This window comes from Onychostruthus taczanowskii, unplaced genomic scaffold, assembly GCF_017590055.1.
Source record: "Onychostruthus taczanowskii isolate IOZ18803 unplaced genomic scaffold, ASM1759005v1 scaffold37, whole genome shotgun sequence".
Lineage (NCBI taxonomy): Eukaryota > Metazoa > Chordata > Aves > Passeriformes > Passeridae > Onychostruthus > Onychostruthus taczanowskii.
Window position 1 is genome coordinate 2823871 of NW_024501126.1, and position 21230 is coordinate 2845100.

General features: G+C 43.8%; 1 protein-coding gene across 1 annotated transcript in view; it reads right to left on the reverse strand.

Annotated features, from left to right (window-relative positions):
- MAP2 (microtubule associated protein 2) overlaps positions 1-19008 on the reverse strand; it is a 226405-nt gene extending 207397 nt beyond the window's left edge. The window contains exon 1 of the mRNA XM_041411690.1: positions 18952-19008. The gene's annotated coding sequence lies outside the window, so the exon portion shown is untranslated. The remainder of the gene's footprint in view (positions 1-18951) is intronic.
- Between the last annotated feature and the right edge of the window lie 2222 nt (positions 19009-21230).

Below are 21230 nucleotides of genomic sequence, written 5' to 3' on the forward strand. Positions count from 1 at the left end.
CTTCTGAGAATTCTAGGTAAAGAATGTCTCAGTAGGAGACAACAACTCCCCACAATATTTAATCTGCCTTCAGAAGCTCTTTCAACAGAAGATGATAATTAAAAATACACATTTCTTTTTGGTGAATCAAACAGGCTCTAGATTACACATCATCACTTTCTTCCTGCTCTCCACATGAATTCACAGTGAAAGAGCAGACCCAATCTGATATCCAGGGCCCTTGGTAAAGTTCTGCATGACAGCTCCCTTCCTTCAGGAGCGTAAAGCTGGCAATCAAGAATCTGAGCCTCACAACCAGAGCTGACATCAGGCTGTCCTGCAACAGGAAGGAGAACAGAGAACCTTCCCCTTTACAGAGCAAGAAACAAAACCTATTTATTCCATCTAAGGTTCTCACAGTTATGATTCATACAACCAAGTAACTGAGGGAAAAGGACTAAGGGGATACTTATCAATTTATATTGTAGAAATCATCTCGGCATGGCAAGTGGGGTAAAACAGGAATCTAATCAAGTTTATTTAATAGTTCTTGTCAATTGATCATAAAGAATGTTATAATATGAATGTTCATAATTCAAAAGACTTTTACAGGTTATTCTATCATTCTTTACATTTCTCGATCCAGCACTACATTATTTTTACTGTGTAAGTCATTGCTGCCATAGAAAAAGCTTCCTATTTAGAGTTTTTCTGTATGTATTATCATGGCATGTGAATGCAGTATGCAGAAGGGTTTAGTGATTCATGCATCACTGCAAATGATGTAGCATTGATTGCAGGTAGAACATATTTCACTGGAAAACTGTCCAGGTGACAGCTCCCATGTATTGGCAGTCATGTCCCCACTGTTTGTGTTGAACTGTTTCTGTTTAACACAATCCAAGTATTAGACTCCAGTGATATTTGTACATTAAGTTCCGTTCAGCTCAGTGGAGTCATATGTGTGCACACACAGACATGCACATGCATAAACAGTTTTATGAGTAAGGACGTACAATTAAAAGTTTACTGCAAATCAGTAAAAGGATCAGGGCTGATCAGTATGGAATATCCTTGGGGAACCTCACAGCAATGCAAATCAGTTCTGTAAGAAATTTTTAATATCCTCAGCACTTTGGGGGGAAAAGCGACTTCCAGAAGAATTTTTCTAAGCAACAGACAGCATTATGAAGCAGGAATAATTATCTAGTAAATGACTGGGTTGGTTTAAAACTTTCACAGAAATGTAGTAAATCTTTACAAAATTGTCAGATTCCCTCGTAGAAAATCATCTTTATTTTAGTCTCTGTCCCAAAAGGAAAAGAAAAATTAAATCCCTGAGTCATAGCTCAAGATTCACAAATACAGGACTTAAAGGGACTTAAAGCAGACCATTATATGACTCCAGGAAACTGCAGGAAGTATCTAAGCTAATAGCTTAGAATAATGGACAACATTAGCCCAGCTAGGCATTTTCCAGTATCTCAAATGACATTTTATAAAGATGCACTATCCCATCTGACTAACAGCATTTCACCAGTTGTCACCAAAAAAAAATCTGCATGGCAAAACCAAAATTGAACAACAGCTTTCTCAGTACAGAGAAAGGAAAACAAACATCTGCTTTACTTTCTCCCTCCCTAGTTAATATATTAAGCTAAAATGAAAAAGCACTGCTATAATATTATTTATGCCTCTGAGCCATCAAAGTAAACATCAATGTACAGGACCATGATTATATCACACACAAGACCACCACTATTTAAAAGCTAGACTCAAAGAGGTCTTTTCTAAATTGAAAAATTATATCAGTCTTAGCCATAAAACTCGAGACCATTTATGATCTCTTTAGACCATGAATGTATGTATGTATCTCAGTAAGTACTTAATGACATTCCCTAGCAAAAGGAATACTGTAAACAATAGTTACTACTATTAACTGGTAATAAGTTTGAAGTCTCGAAACTGTTTTGTCCTTACCATCCCCTACACCACACCACAAGTCTTCTGGGTAAAAAAAGGTAAGAAAGGAAAAGGGAAAAAGAAGCCTCAAGTTGTCATACACAAACAGAGAGCCCTACCTACCTTTACAGAGACATTTACAGACCTTTACAACATTCTCAACAGCTGAATTAGTGTGAGAGCAGGTGCCAAAACCCCAACACTGAAGAAAAACACACTGCAGTCACTCAGTTTCCAGATGGGAATGAGTCCCAGCCTGCTTCCCCAGGCCCATTCCAACCAAAACTGTCTCTACTGCTTCATACATGCTCAGGCCTCCAGCAAGTTCTACACAGCAGAAACAACTCCAACTCCCTGACAAAAACAAGGTTATTGTGCCTGTGTTACCACTGCAAATGTTTCTGCAAAATATGTTTCTTCCAAGGACTAAGCCAAGCCCAGCAGAGACAAAGTAAAAATTCCCAGCTAAGGCAAGGCACCTTGCAATCCAATTCACAGAGCTCTTTAGCACTTTGGCAGGCCCACGGTAACCTCCACCAAGGCAAGACATCCCAGGACTTCTCCATTCCAGCCCTGCAAAATGCACACAAAATACAGAAAGACCCATACCCCAACCTTCTGCTCATTTTAATACCAATGCATTCATTACTGGAGCAGGAATTCTGTACATTTAGAATTACAGGTCTTCATTAGATTTTCACACCGTTAGCAGCAAGACTCCTGTGGAAAAAGAACTCGTGTTCTGGTTTTTGTCCCAATTTTGGACCAACACAATATGCTAACTGCTAATCATCTTCTCCATCATTCACTACTCAAACACTGAAAAAACCTGTGTACTCCCAAAACCAAAGCTGCCTGCATCAGACATTGTCTAAAGGAAGTACCCTAATTATGCCTAATTTAGGATTTACATTTTAATTTCAACTTCAAGACAGCTGGGCTCTTCCCAAGGGAAAACCAAGAGGAGCACAGTAAATCCTTCAGGCACACTCCCCCTGGTTTTTTTTTTCCAAGCTGCTGCTGTGGCGTTTTCACTGGTTGAAGACACCAACACACAGCAAAAGAATATTTTTGCCTTTAGCCTTTCAGATTCAGAGAGGCAAGAAAATGAAGTCAAGAAGATAACTTGATCCACCCTTTCAAGACAGTTGTTCCATATTTATGTGACTACCCCATAACAAGTAGAGTACCACTGGCTTGTTTTTAATAAAATACAAACACTTCAGTTGCATAATGGAAGTTAAGATGGTCTTTAACAAAGACTGCAGCTGTAGAACCAACCCCAAGGATGTGGACTTAAAAACTGAAGCAATACATAAAACAAGGTTTTTAGATGGGTTCCTCAGAGCTCACCTGCAATAAATTCACAATAAGCTTTGATATCAGTGCTAACAAGTAATTAAATTGGTGTTCCATTTGTAAGTGTTTTCAAGTTGTGCTTAAAAACATTTTAACATAAAACTGACAGAGATACACTCTCTGCAAAGAAGCTGCTCAAAAGAATATACAGGATAAAAGCCAGCAATGCTGTTATTATTGCATCAACATCATGAGAATGAAAGTAATGAACAACCTTCAAGCTTCCTGAAGATGCTCCAAAGTGTTTGCAAGGAAGGCAACCTGCATTTACACGACCCCTGGACTAGCAAAGTTTCTTTGTTATTCTCCTAAGACAGCTAAAAACCTTTCAAGGCAGGGCAATGAGCAGGTGAGCTGCAAGGCAGTATCAATCAGTCCTGGATTCAGCAAGAACCAGGAGATCTGAGCCACTTATTTGTCACAGCTGTCACACTTGAGACAGCCACAATACACAGAGTATCACCACACAATTTCAGAAATCTTCAGCCCATACAGAACAACACCTCACCACTTCAGAAGGCTGGAAGCACCTGCCCTTCTTGTTCCTCAGCCCAGCCTTTTATCCCCTCCTGTTGATGCCCTGCCCCTGTGTGCCCTCTGCTCCCTTTGGTGGTTGCTCAGTGCCCCTGGGCACTCCATGGCTCATTGCTGTCAGTGCTGCTCACCTGCTGCTCACAGCTGTGCCACTGGGGATGGGGCTGGGCCAGCCCCACTCCCAATCACCACAAACTGTGTTCCTGCACTTACTCACAGAACAGCTCCCTCAAGACAAGGCATCACCCAGAGCAGCTGTGAGACAGCCAAAACACACCCACACACCTCAGTACTGCCGTGCCTCTTTTTACCTGCTGGAGTAAGCAGGTGAGTATTGAGGATGTAGGAGGGAGAGCAGTTTTCCTCTCGCTCGCTTCTGGGCAACCACACAGGGTCAGCCTGAATTCCTGACACCCACACGCCACCAACTGCTGCCAAATGGTCAACAACACAAAAAATGGTGTTGTGTACTGTTCTGCCCAGATGTCTATTTCTCTACCAATATTCTTAAAATTCACCTGAAAATTTTATAACCTTGAGCCTGCCTTTTTTGGACTGCAGGCACTTTGATGGCAAAATACACAACAAAATTAAACGCAGGTAAAACATAAGTGTAAGATACTGAGCCAGGCTTATACAAATCACAGTGCAAACCACACAGTTCTATTCTACTAATAGTCTAAGTAACCTTTATCTGTTGCACACATGAATATTCAGAGGGAAGTAGCTAACGCCAGCTGCCCTAAGAAGTAGAATAATGTCACTTGCACATTACTGCCATTGCTCACAGCTCTGCCATCTCAAGCCCACCTGTCACCACCCTGGGTGGCTTTGTGCCTCTGACTGGAGTGCAAGGGCTACTTTGTCAGTCACCTAGAAAATACCATCCTAGTATTTGAGCCCTGACATTTCAAGTAGCTCTAATTCAGCTTTCAGCTCAGTTCTTTGTCCTCTAAAAATAACTCATGTTTAATTGCAACTGGCTACAATTTTCTAATTCTTTGTGACCCCAAACCTCTAAATCTATTACCCAGAGACAGCCAAAGTAATCCTTAATGAAGGTGTTGGTACAATGCAACATGCTAGGGGCCATCTGGTTGCCAGGTGTTTCCTGGCTTAGCTTTTCTTCACAATACACATCACTCCTCCTCCCCTAATTCCAAGGAAGGCAATTTCTACCTCAGGAAAGTCCCTCATTAAAGACACAGACAAGGGCTTTATTGCAAGCAAGTCAGCTGCAGCACAGCAAAGTCCAGAGCCCACAGCAGAAAGCCTAGAAGGGCTGTTTATTACCACACACATGTTCCTGTAACTACGACCAAAAGATTGTGCCAGGACTAATTCTGACTGTTAATAGGAAGTGCAACATTTTCACTGAGACCCTGTGCTTCGTGTCCTTCACCAAAAAAAAAAAAATAAAATTCAAGGTAACAGCAGTTTTTATAATAGTACCATATATACAGAAAACAGGTAAGCAAGACTGGCAACCCAGGGAATTGGATTTTTTTCAGGGACCAACACAACTTGTCAGTGTGGTTAGATCCTGTGAACTTTATTTTCAAAATGGACTTTATTTGAACAACATGGACTTGAGAGTCCTATGGGTCTGTTCAACAATCGCTTGACCCGTAGGAGAATGTGGAATACCCATGACACAGCACTTCCCCACAAATTAAAAAGTCATCTGTTTGGATGTGTAGGCTGGCCCATTATCAGTCTTTATGGACACAGGTACTCCAAGGGCTGCAAAAGCGGACAAAAAATGATGCTGAACATCTGAACGTCTTTTGCACATTCACCTGTACGGTGAAACCAGGACAGGGTGGAAGCAAAAATATATGTGGAAAAGGTATCAATCATAACATGAATATATTTCAACCTACCAAATTCAGGAAAATGTGTGACATCGGTTTGCCAGATCTCTAAAGCTTAAAGTGTAAAGTTTACATGTTACTGTTTTCAGCAAAATCCAAAAGCTAGGGTGAGGAAGTAAAATATATGTGCCATCTCAACTCCTTAGCATTTTATAATTTATCTCCTTCATATCATTCACTGGAGTTTGCCCAGGCTCTCCACAAGATAACATGACTTCACAAGAGTTTATTTTCCCCGTGAACAGGCAGACAGATCAAAACACCCAATAACAGGTAACCATCCTTCCCTTGAATGGAGACAGTGATTTAACAGACAGAACCTTGGGAAACAAAATTACAAGGGAATGTTTCTGCCTATGGACAGGAACTGAAAATACGCAATATAGAAAAGAGTTAATGGTTTTGTGTAATTTCAGCTTGAGAGGACAACTTTCAAATCAGGATTCTTACAGTATCATCCATCACAAGAAGCAATCAGAACAATGCAGGCAGTCTGTAGGATACAGTTCATCTTGGTCATGCTTCTTCCCTTCCCCAGGTAAATCCTGCCATGTGCAGGGAGCAGGGATGTAGTGCTGCCAGGCTCTTTCATGATACCATAAGGCAAGCCTTTCCATCTAGGTGGTTGATTGGGCTGGTAAAGGACCAGAAAAGCTTGCAATAAATCCACATCCCTACAGCTCTGCAGTAGCTGTTTGTTCACCGCTGCCCATCCATCATGCAGACTGGGGTGGAAAAGATCAAGCTGCACCCCAGGATCAAAAGGATGGGGGGCAAAGGGGCCATTCTCCAGTTCGCCTTCCACAGCCCCGACAAGCTTATGATTATTATTATTATGATTAGAAGGTTGTGTTTCGCTCGATGGTGGCGCAGAAGGGGCCGGTGCGACTGTCGAGGCAGCACAAGTGCCCTCCTTTTTCTGGTCTCCAGGTACCACACGTGCCATGAGCGCCTCAAACACTGCCCACCATGGACACAAAAGCTCTGACAGCGCTCTGTCACCCCACGTAACTTGGTACTACAAAGCGTCCCCTGAAGCATCCCATATCTGATGGTTGAAAACATTGCTGCTGTTTAGAGTCAGATCACAGTCTTTAGCCCGTAACAAGAGTCTGTTCAAATCTGTAGATTCAATTTTCCTGACATGCTTTTTCAAAATCAGTTGCATCGTCTCTGGGATATCTTTATGTTCCTGGGATACATCACTCCCCATAATTTTCAGCTGCTTACCTTCCATCCTGCAGAAAGGTCAATCGGCACCATGGGCTTTGTTTCAGCCCCTGAGCTTTGTTTCAGCCCCCTATAAAGTTCAGCTGAGCATCGTCACCAGTGCAGCCACTGGTTGCCTATTTAAGTCCCTGTTCGGCTGCCATTTGTGACAATTAATGGCACAGACTCAACAGCACTTCTCCACCAGCTCCTCTCCACAGAGCATCTGCCACATCACATCTCCTCCCCCAAGGTCAGGTGGAGACAAGCTTCTCTCTGCTACCATGGTGTTTGGCAGGCACATCTCACAGCCTGTATCTCAGTTCCACCTCATCTCTCTTCAGGCCAAATCCAGAAAATATTTATTTGTTTACTTGCAGTAGTCAGTTCTCAGGAATGTTTCAGACTGATTATGTACGAATAACAGGGTCAGTGGCATGCACAGAAAAATTGTGTCAGTATTTCTCAAGCATGAGGGAAAACTCATTTTTACAGCAAAGACAGAAGCTCTTGTGACTCCTCCCCGTGTATAGAAAAGCAGTCTGAGCTGGGGAACTCTACAGAGTCAGGATCCTCCATCTGTGCTTGGGAATTAGCAGGTTACGAAATGGAAACAGCTGCTGCTCAGAGACACACAGGGCAAAAATGCCTGCTCTGCCCAGCAGCCAGGAATCTGCTTTGCTGGTCTTGGGCACCCAAGTACCCCGAAGAGCCACTGTCTCATCAGTCATCAGCAGAGTCTGTAGCCACTCTACACCTTCACTGCCCCGGGGGACATGACAGGCCCTGATTGATTTATTGGTGGATACACAGACAAAGCTAAAATTTGCCCAGAAAATTGCAACACAAATCATTCCAAGCCCAGAAGAGCTTCTCCGGTTCAGCTGCAGATCAAGACCTAAACAAACAGGACAACCTAAAACCAAAACCAACAGCGTACCTGTGATGGACACGCCAGCAGCTCTCACCACTATCCCAGAGCCCCACCAAGCTCATTTGCACTGCTGATCCCACAGCTGTCTTGCCCATGATCCCAAGCTCCTCAGAAAACAAGCAACACCTCATTTCAAAACAAAATCCAGCAGAAGAATATCACATGTTCCTTTTCCACAGTTTCGTCTATGCAGCAGGTTTCACAGTTACGTGGCGCTCTGCCCAGAGCTATGTTTCAATACAAAATGAGTGATTAAACTGAAAGGTAACAAACTGAAAGAGATAAATGCAGACAAACCAACACTGGAAGAGGAAATTACCAGTGCCAGTTGTGAAAGATTTTCAAGTTCAGCTACGAAGTAAATCCACCACTGAAAGGGATATATTAAGTGACGAAAGATACAGTACCTTTATTCTTGAGGCACACTTACTTGCTTGTTCATTTTACTATCTGTATATTTTAATATCTTTTAAAACTCAAGTTTCGGCTAGAAATTATTTTCACAAGCTTCAAAACACTCTTCAAAGAGCTACTCATCTGCTTAGTGACACAGACATGGCGCAGGGCTTATTTATTAATCTAGGAGGATTACACTTCAATCTAGATGAACCTTTGCCTGCAGGTAAGAGCAGCAGGGCAGATAAATCCACCAGATTTTCCAAATGCAAAGGCATGAAAGGAACAGAATCCTAAAGAAAATGATGGCGTGCTTGGATGGTGAAAAGAGGTGAATATAAGGAGATAGCCACTTCTTTTTTATCTGTTGTTCAACAGCTGCTGGAACAGGCAAATTCTATTCCTACTGACCTGTCAGCTCTGAACCTACCTCTAATAGCTGAGACAAGTCTCCATAGCTAGTTTTTTCAAGTGAAAACATAGCACATTTCCCTGATCTCTTTTTTCCTGCCTTTTTAATGTGCCCACAGATCACTTTCTAACTGGAGGAAAGCTCATTTTTCACTGACCCTCCCTCTCCCTTAGGCAAGCAAGAAAAAGGCACCAAAAATGCTGCTACAGAAAACACAAACACACAGTAGAGGTAAAATATTCATTGTCTCCCCATCCCAGGATACAGACAACTCACTTATTCCACTGCACACTGGAATAAGCAGTGTCATTGAGATGGATCCTGCAATAACTTAAAATGCAGAAGAAAATGTCATCCTCTTCAGAAAAAAAAATAAAAATTACAGTTTCTATCAGTATGTAAAACAAATTAGAAACAAAAATAACTCAAATCTTCCAAGTAACTGAAACCTCTGTACTTAAATTCACATGAGTTTGGCAGAGCAGTAGGGGCAAATCACCTGGTGCCAGCCACAGGTATTTTAGAGCAATGCTCCATAATTCCAAACCTGCAAGTGTCAGTGCAGGGAAGTCTTTCTGACCCTGGTAGTAAACATGGATTCATGTCCTGAAGTATGGAATACATTCGTTTTGCCCAATATTTTTTTCCAAGTATTTACTCCCTCCTCCTGCTTGTAATAGGTGGTGAAAGAATTCAGTCCTAAAATACTTAATTTGAAGGGTAAACAAGTTACTTTAAGTACAGCTTGCACATTCATCAAGTTGCTTTGTTCCTATCACTGGAATAAAACAGAAAATTCATGGCATCACCCAAAAGAAGGAGTATCTGCCTTAAAACAGCCAGTAGCATTTTTATCTGCTGGCTCAGAGAGGTGAACACTTTTCACCAATTAAATATTGTCACTGTCAGCATCTTTTAAAAAATAAATTAGTTATAGTCAAGGACTACTCTCATAAATAGCAGTGTACAAATCCATTTGTGCTAAAAAACAAAAAGCAGAATCAAGCTCCTAAAAAGTTTTCAAAGCATTGAACAAGGCATTGTTTCAGCAGATACTGCTTACTTACCATAAGTGTCACAAAGCCTGAACGTGCAATACAGGGTTCAAAGACTTAGTCCAGAGGAATCAAAGGACAGAAGTCCCCAAAATTAGAGCTGCTCAGTGCACATCAAGCAACACTGGCAGCACTTTCACAAATCAGCATCCTCCCAAAGGTCAGAGTCTGAACAGACTCACGGTCTGCAGGGCTGGCTGGCAGGAAAGGACTGACTGACTGTGCCTATTGGCAATTACAGGTCATGATGCAGATCAGTGATACCAGCACTGCCATCTCAATAAACACACATTCCAGCATCTGAAGTATCAAGACCATAAATATGGTAAAATGAGAAATGTGTTTCTAATTTCCAAGTGCCTGTAATTATCAATTAGAACTTTGCAACAAATTATTAATTCCATTTGTTGCTAAGAGTGATGCTGGAAACGTACAGTGGACCAAAACAAGTGAAGGAAAAAAAAAAAAGCTTAAGTGAATTCAGCTTTTTTTGCTCAGAGAAGAGTACTAAAGGTCATTCTAAGTGCATACAGTTGGACTTTTTTTTCCCCAAATGCAATCCACAAAAAACATTCTCAACTATTTGTACTGAAAGGTGCATTTAGAAGAATTTTTAATACTGCATTCAAAATACTGCTAATGTTTTAAGAAACACTAGGAGCACATCATTAAAATTATCTAAAATAAAAGACTGTAAGTATTATCTATAAATCACTTCTGCTATTTTTGGCAACCTGTGGATATAAAACTATATATATTAATTTGCAGTAATACAAAATGCCTTTTATTAAAAGTTTAAACATAAATTTATTATATGCTGTAACAAACAGCACATGGGTAACAAGAAATGCTTAGATTCAATATACTGCTGCGTTTTACTCAGAAGCACAACCAGCTCCCTACAGCCTGACAGCTTAACTTTGCAGAACAACACGGAATGAAAGCTTATTTACCACACTCTATCCTTTGCTCTTCGGAATGAATCAGGTTATTAAGCATTCCACACACACACACAGGGGTTTGTTTGCTTTCCTTTTTTTTTTTAATTACTCTTGTTGGAGGTTAGGATTTTTTTTCTTTTTTTTTTTCTTTCTCTCAGGGACTTTGTCCTATTTGTTGCCTAAGAGATGATAATGATTGGTACTTAAGAGGCAATCTTAAGGGAGAGATTTTGGCTGGGCTCAGCTCCTCGCTCACTCTCGGGTCAGAGGGGAATGTCAAGTTGCTGCTACCATGGGGAGAATTCAGTGCCACTGCGGCCTCTAGTCCCGATACTGCTTCTTCTTTACCATGAGTGAGCCTTTGCTCGTAGGAGCAGCCGGTGAACTGGGACCTCAGTAACACCCGATCACACTGGAAAGGACCATCACCATCTACTGGGGTGTCTCAAGGGAAAACCTGGGACCCTGAGCCCCTTCCCCACTCCAAAGGAGCCTCTCCTGGCTGCTTGCAGGAGCCTGGCTGCTGCTGCCCAGCCCCAGCTGTCTTCTGCTGCTGCTTTGGGTTTTTCACTATATTTTACCTCAATACCCCGTGTCTGCCCAACCCCCTGTGGTTCTTGCTATGGCTGCAGACTTTCTGCTATGTTTTATTTGTCACTCTGGGGTGTGCCCACATCTGCTGTTCCTGCTGCAGCTCATTTCACCGTCCAGAGGGGCACCGGGACGGGTTGCCCCACGGGTTTGTAAAGGAAGCGCCTTCTCCATCCCTCCCGCTGGCTCGCCCGCCATTAACCAGGGGTGGATGCGCCACAGCGCCCCCTGCAGGCAGGGGAGTCACGCCCGCCTGCCCGGCCGGGAGCCAGCAGCGCCCCTGGCGGCCGTGACGGGAACTGCAGCGAGGGGAAAGCTCTGGAGAGAACGGGACTGGGAGTGCGCTGTTTGCTGCTTGTTTGCCTGGTCACACACACATATGAGTAAATAACTTATTTCTTTGCCTCAAAGCCCCTTAACTTCAAAGTTACTTCAAAGTCTTTCAAACCAAGACAACTCTCTCACAAATTTGCCAACTTTCCCTTCACTACCTCAAGAAATACACATATTTCATCTCTCTAAAACAAAAGAAATATACAGCTTCCTTCCTGATTTATATGTTTCTTTATCATTTTCGTGGAAGAGATTTTCTTTATAGGACATCAAATCAATCATGTTGCAATAGATAGAGGATGGGCACATCCTTCCAGACACACTTCGCCACATCCCTAAATACCTAGGTCTGCTCTGGACTCCTGGCAACACAGACACTGACTCCAGGTATGTTCCGAGCATGCTGTGAGTAACCTTTTGCCCAAATGCTGCCCTAACAGTGCAAATCAAGAACTCTAATGCAAATCTGGAGGAGCTGTCACTCTTATTTCAGACATATCCCTTCTGTTCTTGCGGCTGCCTCCCTGCAGTATGTCTTTTGTAATACAGGTAGCAGGGGAGCACTGACAGAAGAGGGGGTATCCAAACAGCTTAGGGCCACCATATCTGCTTTCATCTGTGATGCTTTCCCACCCACAAGCTACAGATGGACAAGAAGGATGGGATATGAATGACCAACCATCCAGACCACCCCTTGACCAAGGTCTGTTCTCTGCCTTTGCAAATCATCCAGCTCCACCCCTGCATGTCTCCTTTTCGAGCCCTTGGTTTTTTTTATTTCCCCAGCCTCCTTGAACAATCTTCTAATTGCTGATAGAAACAAAAGCCAGTATTAGTTTCAGCACACTCAAGGGAAGCAGACAAATGCCTACACGCATGACTAGAGTCTTGCTGCAAACAGGCAGGGCAGGCTGCTGCCCGGCACACCCTGTAACACGGCCTGCACGAGGAGCAGCCCAGCACCTGAGAGCACATCAGGCACCAGCAGCCAGGGATATGCCAAGCAGGAGTCCTCTGTCAGCAGAAACCTACACGTGAACACAGAGCTGCTGGTCATCAAGCCACAGTCGCAGCACTTCAAACAAAAGGAGAAGCTTTGCTGTCTGAGCAATACTACATGGTCACAAGAGGAAGGGATGCCTAGGCACACCTTAGACATCACACATCAGCTGCAAGAATCGGGAGGGACATTAGAAGACTGTGGGGTCTCTTCGTCCAACAATCAGCCAGGGACAGCAAAAGCACGTTAACATTAGCAAGTGTTAGCACTAGGCTGTGGCACAGCATATGGCCTTGGGTCTGGCCAAAGTCCCCATGAGGGGATCAGATCTATCTGCTCAGACCCAGTCACAGAGGGACTGCTGAGGAAAGCAGAGTAACTTGGCATGAAAAGATCTGGTTAGCTAAAACAAGCTGACCATATTTCCAGCTAAGTAGAATTCAAATCCATGCTTGACCCCTCCTTAAAGTCAAAGGGTTTTGAACACGCACTTTCAGCCCATTTCATAGCGGACACAAAAAAAATAGTTTCCTCACAGTCCCTCTCAGACTCTGAGCCTTCCCGGAGAAAAGGGTGTCCTTGGACTTAATGTCTGGCACCTTGCAATTGCCCTTGCTGCACAGACTATTCAGATACCTTCTACACAAAGTGAGGAGAACAAAAGGAGAGAAACTCAGCTGTACCTCAAACTCAGCTGAAGCCCCTCCAGGCACAGCCATGGTTGAGACACAAAGGGAAGGAGGCCAATCCATCCTTCCTCACAGCCAGCAGATACAGGATTCTGGCCCAGCAGTGAAGCACACAGGCCACTTCTGAATGTCTACAGCATTTTCTACTGTTCATCTGTGGATCAAATTTGCACCAATGGAGGAGTTTCAAAAGCACATCCCAAACTCTGTTCAGAACCTTCATAATATGTTTGTGTTTTGAGACAGTTCCTAGCTTTGTTCATCCAAGATCGGAACCTCAGCAAAGTGGCAAGTTTTGCATAGCCAAGCAGCTGTCCTAAGAGATAATCTATGTTCCTAAAGACAGAACTGACAGTTCCTAGTTCTAAACCAGAAACCAGCTCCTATCATTCTCTCCAGAAAACAAAGTGAAAACATAGGGTTAATTGAATCAATAGGTCCTATAATTAAATGCTGCCAAGTTAGCTGACATGATTGGACTATTGGGTTTGGTTTGTTTGGGAGTTTTGTCTTGTTTATCCAGAGGTTGTATATACTTTAAATACAGCTAATTTGGCAAACAGCTATTGAAATTTAATTTAAAATTCTCTTAGGGAATAAAATTACAAGTTTCACAGAGAGAAAAGTAACTTTTCATAGACTCAACTCACTGGAAGCTACTGCAATCTAACTGTCTTAAAACTACTAGAAGTACTAAAAGAAATCTTCCTACTTCTTGCTGGGGGCTTGACAAGGAATGTTCCTCAGCTCCTTGTACACATGAGTGCCAAGTATAAATAAAGGAGGAAAATTTGCTAGAGGACCCTAATTCCACCTACAAATCCATAACTTAAGAACTGTCAGGTGTAAACTGATTATTGCCCTGAATTCAAAAAGTACCCCAGATTTTCAGTAATCAGAAAACAGAGCTGCAAATGGCATTGTCTCTTTCCAGATGGTGCAAGTCAGGTACACATTCAATGAGCTCATCACAGTTTCTGATTTTCTGATTTTCACCACTTAACCCTGCTGGTTGTAATAAGGCCATTGTCTCCCTTTTACTATATGAAACACATATTTTTTTATATACTTATATTTTTTTAATTTTTATATATATATATATTTTATGAAACACATATATTTTATCTGGAAGCATCACATGCTAAATAAATTGTTTCTGTAGTGTAATAAATAGTCATATTACATCACAGAAAGTTAGAAAAAAGTGTACTTTAAAAATGCTAGAAGAGAAACAGCGTATCATAACACCGGTCCAGCCTATCAACCAGCACTAACCTGTCTCACAGACTGCAGAAAACAAAGAGAATTGACCAAGCCACACCTTTTCACCATAATTCCTTTCAAACTGGCACCCTAACGAAGATGAAGGATACTGAGTACAAACACTAACGCTCTGAAGCTGATGTCTGTTATCCCTTTCTGCCACCTCCCCAATCAAGACAAAAGAACAAAGATCAGTTTCATCTGTGAGACTGCTGCAGGGAAAAACAGAAGTGAGTGTAAAACCATAAGGATTAGCTCGTCTTTTCTCCTTAATACAACAGCAAACAATTAGTGTTAAAGTAAAATGGGTCAATCAAGACCTCAAATCCTCTTAACAGCTAGTACAGTAACCCATGTGGCCACAACAATCCAAATTAACCCCATGGATACATCAGTTCTTTCCTCTGATACCTAGAAAGCAATTACAAATGTCACACTGAACGTCCCTCTAAAACACCCTTGTACAGTTTAGTAGCATAACCTGTTATTAAACCTTCCCACAAAATAAAAGCTTTTTCCTTTACTGAGGTAGGCAGCTTAAACCATCTCTGTTTTCCAGCACCAATCCTCTAAATCAGCTCCACCCCACGGAAATAAGTCTCATGCTGTTTTTTCTTATTAACTGAGATGCAGTACAGAACTGCTGCTAATGAGCACACCTGTATATGAAACAGGAGGATGGAAGAAAAGCACCAACCCTAAATATGTCAAGACCCACCCATACTCTGCCTTAGCGTGTGCAGGTGTGTTTGGGAAGAGATAAGCCATGTCATGGTATCAGAGAACACTGCACATTTCCATGCTTTCTCTGAAGTACTTGGTATCTCTAAATATCATCAAGGGGTTTACAACACTGAGCCCACACACCATGAACTTATCCTCTTTCTCTTTTCATAAAAAACATTGTCTTTTCTGTAAAAACATGCTTAATTTTTAAACGTGCCTAAAGCTGACTTTCAAGCACAATTAAGCACGTGTCTGAACTGAATAAATACAGATGGATCAAAACAAGCATCCTTGAGTCTTAAGAAACAATAACAATTCTACATATCTGCACATGCATACCTTTATTTCTTCATCAAGTGCACACATGGACTTAAAGATAGCACAAAACCCAAAATATCTAAATCATCAGATAACTCAGTTTAGAAAGGACCTTGGGAAGTTACTTAGTCTTAGGACCCCTATTACACCTTTCCAAATTTCTGGTCATTATTTGTGTGCATCTTAAATGCAACACTCCCTAATCCCTTCCTAGTTAAGGCTCCAATTCAGCTTCAAGTGTCCTGCAGCCAGAAATGCCTTTTCTGAAATCCAGATAAAGCCAAGGGGTGGATTTTTTTTTTCTTTGACCGTGAGCCAGAAGTTTTATCAGATCAGTTCTCAGCACAGCCACTACCTGCACTGTAGGCAAAATATCTGTAAGGAACTCAGGCTTTAGGCACAAGTAGAGCTTTTATTTTCCTTTCTTAAGCTGATTATCATTTGTCCCACTATGGCAGATCAGACTTCAGATCCTTCATATGCTGCAGATATATTACAAGCTCTGTCAGTACCTTGTGCCTTTGTAGAGACATCAATCAAAAGGTGACTTTCGGAAAGCCTCCGTCATAAAGTCCTCACAACCTAAATCCTTTTTTACTTCTTCTTCTTCTTTCAACCCCATTAAGAAAACAAACCTGTCTCCAACACGTGTGTGACGTGCCACATCGGGAGGTGAAGCTGAAACAGCCCAGCAGAATCTGCAATGGGCCTCAGCCCTGTTTCTGTGGTTAGATATTTCTAGCAACTTCCACAGACCGTTGTTAAGTGAGCACAGTGCCAGAGCTGGAGGGGCCAGAGCCCGCTCTGTCAGCACACACAGCAAATGCTTCCTCTGTGAATTCAGGTATCTGGTTTAGCAAACGGTAACTTGTATGGAAAGGAGCATGACAAACTGAAAGGAAAGGTATGCTTCTGGAAAAAACATCTAGCAACAAGGGTATTCTTAACCCACAGAATGCAGCAATTCATTTAGGGACTGTTGTGATCAGATCGCTCCTGCCTAGGCACAGCGCCTCAGGGGTCATTCAATTACAACTATTTCTTTATCATCCACGCATATTAAAGAACACAGCTAAGTGGGTATGATATAACATACCATAATAATTACATCAGTCCTCTACATCAAGGCTGCAAATGCTGCTTTACGTAACAAACTGCATTATAAGCACAATGACCTGCCCTCCAGTGTGCTAAAACTCTCCACAAGAAGAACAGCAACTTCTGATTCTCAGGATGACAGCTCTTTGGCTTCTCTCAAATACCCACAGGAAATGTGCAATATGGGTGCAACAAACTGAAAAGTTCCAAAAACCAAATCCTTTCCCTTGACGAAATAAGAAAAGATGAGAAGAGACAGAATTTATGGCACCATGCAGCACTGCTGAGATCATCCCTGCTCCCAGAGCCCTGTGCCAGGGCTCACCTGCGAATTTCATTACCATGCAGAACAGCCTCACAAAGCCACTGGGGTTATTTTCAGTGTGTTACTTTAGCTCACCTGTAAATGCCTGAGCTCCAGGAAACTGGTACCAATGAAGACTGAGGTCTTGCCCACTGCTGAGCGCACCACCAGTGTCTTGTAAATGAAACAGACAGTGAGGCATTCGTGGTTCCCAGTCCTAGGCACTACACAGGTGAGCTTGGGCTCCTCTGTATATATCACACTTTCAGAACATCAGCTGGAGAAATAAACAACCATCCACAAACTTAACTGGACTGCCTTCACCCTAACTGAAGAGAGCTTGTAGCACGCTCAGGGGAAGTGGCCAGTCTTTCACTGTTCGTGAATCACTTCTTCGTGATGGATGACGTAACTCAGGGACAACTTCACTATGTCGTGCCCTCTCAGCACATTCTCTTCCAGGCAAGGGCTGAGACGCTGACGCCATTCAGTGAGGAGGGAAGGGAAAGAAGCTATAGAAAAATAAATACATTCTGCAGCCGAGCCTCTTCTTGAGTCCTTCAGCTATGAGATCTGTAGTCTAGACATCCCTGCCAGTCTAAACCAGCACAGGTGAAAAGAAACAGGCTCTTTCATGGAGAGGAATCAAAGGTTTGTGGAGAAAATGGGAAGAAACAGAACCAAAAGAATATGTGGCTCAATCTCACATGGAAGAACCCTTCTGAAAACAAAAGGGACAGGTTTTCTGAACAATAAGCAGCACAAATGCTGGACAGCAAGTGATTTTTTCAGGAAGGATGGAGTACGATTTACTGGCATGACAAATTATGAAAATTGATGCTAGAGACCTAGAATAAGTAAGACTTACAACATACATGTGCATACATCCCATTCTACCGCATGTTAATGCTATGTTAATTGCTATTCTGTTAATTGCTATGTTAAAATACTACTCTCCACGCTAATGCTCACTTACAAGTGAAAACCTACACCTCTGTATCAGGAAGAATCCTACACGAAAATCCACCAAAACCACAAGAGAACGTTTTTATTCGGAAGAAAACCGAAAGTGCTTAACCCAGAGAAACTGACCATGTTGGTATCTTTCCGTACGGAGAGCCAACTCTCCCGGCATGCGGCACACCCCCTTCTTTCCCGAAGGTGCTCCACAGAGCACATCCTATCCGTCGGGCAGGTCGGGGTGTCTCCCTGGGATGGGTACAGGGCAGAGGAAGGCGAGCTCGGCTCATCGGGCGGCTCGGTGCAGCACCACGGCAGCGCGGCGCAGCACACGCCTACGGCTCCTACCTGCAGCCATCTGAGCCGGGCACATTTTTACATCATTTTCTCCGACATAAAAAGGCATTGTTCGCCGCTGGGCTCCCGTGCGCGGCTGTTTCCTCCCCGTTCCGTGCAATACATTTTTTTTAGGTGGTGGGGTTTCTTTTTTCCCCCCCTTCCCCTATGCAAATTAACAGCGCTTACAGCCCTCGCCTCACACAACGCTCTTTGTTCAGCCGCGCAGATCCCCTTAGAGAAGCTTAGGGGTGGGGGCAGGAGAGGACAGAGGTTCACATCCCACGGAGGGGTTTGCAGCGCGGAGATGCTCTGAGCCCTCAGCGGCAGCCGCCCCCGGGAAGGTAAAACGGGCGTTACCGGGCGGCCGCCCCGCTCCATTTTTACCTCCGGGAGGTGGGGCGGGGGGCGACCCGCGGAGAACTCCGATCTGGGTCCGGGACTGAAGGGCCCAAAGAAGGGACCGAAGGACGGACGGACGGACGGACGGGGGGAGGGGGCACCCTCAGAACCGGGGTGCCCTCAGAAAGGGCTCGCGACAGCCGCAAGGCGGGAAGCGCGCGCGGCTGCCCCCCCACCCCACCCCCCTTTTCCCTGCACTCCGCAACGGCGCCAGCCCCGCGCCCCCGCCCCGCCCGGCCCTCCTCCTCCTCCGACGGGGCTCGGCACGCTCCTTACCTGAGCGCCACGGCGGCACCGACGGGCACACGGAGGACGCGGGGTACCCGGCTCAAGTCCCGCAGGGCCCCCGCGCCTGTGGAGGTGGAGGAGCGGCCCCTCGCTGCCGCCCCGCCCCGCCCCGGCCCCTGCATTGCAGAGACTCCGAGGCTCCGGGACGGCCAGCCCGCGCCCAGCCACCGGCCCGTGTCGCCGTGTCCGGCCCTGCTCTACCTTGCTGCTGGGGGGAAACCTTCCCGAGAGCCCCTCACCTGATTTCGTTTGGATCTTCCAAGTCCAGCTCGGTCTAATTCCTCCTTTTCCTCTAGAGAAAGAGAGCAAATAATAGTGAGATGGGTGAAAAAACGCCCTTTACAACACCCTCGGCCACCGCGCTGCTGCTCACTTCCACGCTGCTTTCGTAGGGCCGGGCTTTCCAGCCTTTTCCTGGAATCTGGCAATAAAAGATATCCTATTACTTTGTCACTTACCAGGTTCTCGAAGCGATCTGCCCCCTCAGGGTGTCCATTACAGTTGCTATACTCCAAAGTCATTCCTCGCACAGTATGGCTGGCGCGGTCGGGCTACAGCATCAGCTCATCTCACCTGTTAGAGCCAGGACACGTCATTCCAACCCACCTGTGCTGGAGGTGAACGAGTAAAATGCTGCTTTCTTACCTCCTCTGTTTTATCTCCCTAAGCAAATTTCACTTTGTTAATAATTCATGACTGCAAAAGTCAGTCTGTCGGAATCTTAACCAAAAATTCTGTCATGTATGTATTAGCCTGCAATAATGTTTTGAAGGTACTATATTTTGGTTCAGTGAAGATAAATATGTTTGGGAACCTAAAGAGCACACTATTACCCATACTGCAGTGGAAAAACTTTAAACACTAAATTCAGTTTGGCTGCATTTTGCTGCATCACTGTGAGCAAGTCCTCCACATTTTTTTCCCCAAATGTCACTAATTTTAGGTAGCCAGCTTGATTTCAAGCATGATTTTCAGGAGTACTGAGCACTTGGTTTTCTTTGTGGGCTTTAGCAGGTTATCTAGAAGATTTCATATGTGTAATTTGGGCCACATGTGTCTTTGAGTGGTCAAAATGCAGCTCAGGAAAGCCTGGGTCCCGCCCTTGCGTCTGTTTCTTCATTCATAAAGAAATACCCTCAGCAACTGCTACATATATTTCATGTTAAGGGTATGTCAGTGTTAATGAAGTGACTTGGGAAGACCAAGTTACTTTGTTAAGTATTTTTATGTATTTGTAAATCAGGAAATTTTCATATAAAAAGAGTGAGGATAACAAACATTTCTTCCGGTACTTTTCCTGAGCCATCCTCAAGCTGTTTGAGAGAACTTCCCACCACTGCTGTTTTCTCACATTTCATCTGTAAATCAGTGCCATGCAAAGGGAGCAGGATTTTGCCAAAGTGACAAAGGCATCATGTTCCCTGCTTGTTACTCACCATCAGTGATGTACATCCTTCCAGAGATGCTTTCAGAGAAAATGGATTTGCTGCAGTCAGTCTTTCTCCCAGGCTGCCAGGAGCTAAGGCACTGCTTCAGGGCATGTGCACCAGTGTCTGCAAAACCCTGAAGACCATCCAGTGCCTTTCTCCTGCTGGTGTTTTTGGGGTTTTTTTCTGTGCCTCTCCTTGGAGGCCTAGGCATCCATGCAAAGATCTTGATGGAGTTCTCCCCACAAGCACAGGAACTTTGCCCTTCCTCTCACCACCTAGATAATGTGAATGCAGGCTTAACATAAAGCCTAATCAGAAGCGGCCCTGAGAGGGAATGAGCAGTTGACTTGATCAAGAAGAAAAAGTTAAACTTCATCCAAATGGAAATTAATTTAAAGTTTACAATATTAAAAAAAGGGGGGGGGGGGGGGGGGAAGGACAGTCTATACTTTTATTGGAAAGAAATAATGCAATGGGTATCATGGAAAAGATGAAAAGATGGAAAGACACATGTACAATACGCTGTGCACTGTCCATAAACATTCCTAGAGATCAGAGGGGGGGTGTAAGTAACCAGAGACGTGCTCAGAATATTCCATGTGTGACAGAGAACCAACGCCTCTAGCTCAGATGCAGCACAGCAGCAGCCTGCAGAGAGAGACAGAGAGAGGGAGAAGGTGAGTCTTAGAAGTTAGTCATTCAGTTGCATCTCTCCTTTAAACAATCATCAAAGATGATGAAAAATAAGCACAGAAAAAAAATGGCAGTCACCATTTTCCCTGAGATAATTATTTAATCAAATTACATTATGCTTCACATGAAATATTCAGCAGCAGT